Source organism: Portunus trituberculatus, chromosome 21 (genome assembly GCF_017591435.1).
Source record: "Portunus trituberculatus isolate SZX2019 chromosome 21, ASM1759143v1, whole genome shotgun sequence".
NCBI classification, from domain to species: domain Eukaryota; kingdom Metazoa; phylum Arthropoda; class Malacostraca; order Decapoda; family Portunidae; genus Portunus; species Portunus trituberculatus.
The window spans coordinates 5554375-5556874 of NC_059275.1; the positions used below are offsets into that span (position 1 = coordinate 5554375).

General features: G+C 49.1%; 1 protein-coding gene across 11 annotated transcripts in view; it reads right to left on the reverse strand.

Moving 5' to 3' along the window:
* The window catches only part of LOC123507179 (mucin-5AC-like), a 170539-nt gene that overhangs the window by 93863 nt on the left and 74176 nt on the right, over positions 1-2500 (reverse strand). The window contains exon 1 of one of the 11 annotated variants that reach the window (XM_045259858.1): positions 1-269. This exon is cut by the window's left edge and continues 350 nt beyond it. The exons of the other annotated variants lie outside the window; for them this stretch is intronic. The gene's annotated coding sequence lies outside the window, so the exon portion shown is untranslated. Of the gene's footprint in view, positions 270-2500 lie in introns of those variants that run through there. 11 annotated transcript variants of the gene reach the window in all.

Consider the following 2500-nt stretch of genomic DNA (forward strand, 5'->3'; position numbering starts at 1 on the left):
AAAACTCCAAACCTCTGCCTCATATCACTCTCCCTCGTAAAGGCTCCATCGCTCTTAGTATTTCTCGTGTTTGTTCCTTCTTGTGTAACGCCGGGCGCCTACTGTGTGTGCTGCCTCGCCACTACGGCCCTGCGGCAGCCAAGGCCTTGGAGCAACTGGCTGGTGGCTGGCTGGCTGCGTGGTGAGCGGTGCCGGGCGAGCGCAGCGCACGGCTGGTATAGGAACAGTCTCACGGGCGCACACACACTAAGGCCGCCACCACCACCACCAGTCCACCACCACCACCACCACCATCTCCTAGACCACCACCATCACCGCCACCGCCGCTGCTGAACCCCCCATGCCCCCGGCAATACCAACTTAGCGGATGTTAATATTAGCGTTACTCCTGCCAGCCCAGCGTGCACTGCCTGTGTCACTACTGCCGGCATTCCTCCACGTCACCGCCACGCCCTCCATGCCCGTCAGCAGAGAACCAACATCCATATGCGCTTGCACGCCCACGCCACCAGCGGAAAACAATGGCGAGGCGCTGGGCGGGGCACGAAGGGAGGGAGGACCAGTGGGCGGCCGTCTCTGTACCAAGAGGAGGGAGTCACCGCGCTCACGGCCCCTGGAGGAGTTAGAGAGAGAGAGAGAGAGAGAGAGAGAGAGAGAGAGAGAGAGAGAGAGAGAGAGAGCCACATCCCTTCAACAACGGAAAGTGAAATGCAGTGAGTAATATGTGAGGATCTACTTGTCTACTTAACTCACGTCCTCTTGTGTCTTCCTCCTCCTCCTCTTCTTCCTCTCTTCTGTCTTCTTCATGTCCTCTCTCCCTCTCTCTCTCTCTCTCTCTCTCTCTCTCTCTCTCTCTCTGCTCGCTCTCCTTCTCGTCCTCGTCCTCATTCCCCTTCTTCCGCTCTTTTGTTCCTCCTTTTCCATCTACTTTTACCTCTTGCCAATACTCTTTCCATTGTTACTGATCCATTTTCTCCCTTTACTTTGTTTATACTCCTTTTCTTCCTCCTCCTCCACCTTCTCTGCCTTCTCCTCCTTCTCCTCCTCCTCTTCCTCCTCCTCCTCCTGCTCCTCCTCCTCCTCCTCACCCAGACAGTATAATAACGTACAGGTTTTGTAAGAGGCTCCCAGACTTCCTTCTTTTTTTTTTCAACTCTCTCTCCCTCCTCCTCATTCTCCTCTCTTCCTTTTTCCCTCATCCTTTTCCTTTCCCCGTCCGTTTCCTCTTGTCTTCTTCCTCTTCCATGCCAGACATTCATTATTCACGTTTCCTTCACGTTCCTTTCCATCTACCGTTCCTTCACCTTCCAACACGGACGTGGTGAGAGAGAGAGAGAGAGAGAGAGAGAGAGAGAGAGAGAGAGAGAGAGAGAGAGAGAGAGAGAGAGAGAGAGAGAGAGAGAGAGAGAGAGAGAGAGAGAGAGAGAGAGAGAGAGAGAGAGAGAGAGAGAGAGAGAGAGAGAGAGAGAGAGAGAGAGAGAGAGAGAGAGAGAGAGAGAGAGAGAGAGAGAGAGAGAGAGAGAGAGAGAGAGAGAGAGAGAGAGAGAGAGAGAGAGAGAGAGAGAGAGAGAGACATACATATAGAAAGGTAGAATGAATGAATGATAAACAGACGGACAGACAGATAAATTTGTATATAGACAGGTAAAACATATACTGACGAAATGAATGAAGATGATAAGTTTTCGTCAATAAAGCAGTTCGAGTTTGTCATTTTTCTTCATCCTACACTCCTTTTCTGCACACCTAAAGGAGGAAAGACGTGACAACATCTTGGTGAACTCTACCTTAACCTAACCTAAACTAACTTAACCTGACCTAACCTAACCTAACCTTAACATAACTTAACACCTAACCTAACCTAACCATTACAAGCTTTCGCCCTGCAGAGAAATAACTAACATGTAGGCTGACTGTGGTGGTGATGGTGATGGTGGTGGTGATAGAAAATTAAGAGACAGATGGTGAAATTACAAGAATGTGGCGATGATAAAAATGATGATGGAAGTTTGAAGTGACGATGAAGTGATATTAAAGTTGTACATGGTGACGTGAACATATAGACTGACTGTGGTGATAATGATGGTGGTGATGATGGTGATAGCGATGGTGACAAAATTAAGTGACATGGTGATGATAATAATGATAATGGTGATGATGGAAGTTTGAAGCGATGGTGAAGTGGTAGATGGTGACATGGTGGTGATGGTGATGGTAGTAGGGATAAAAAATAAAGTGACAGACGGTGAAATTAAACGATTGTGGTGATGTTAATAATGATAATGGTGATGATGGAAGTTTGAAGTGACGGTGAAGTGATGGTGAAGTAATGGTGACGTGGTGGTAGGGACGTGGTGGGTTAGGACGTGATGTCAGTGTTCTGGGAAGCAGTGACTCAGCCGGAACAGCTTTGGGGGCGTGTTGGGGGACGGGAGGAAGGACGAAGATGGGGCTTGAGGTTTCAATGGGAAGGCTTCATTACGTCAGTTCTCGCCTGGAC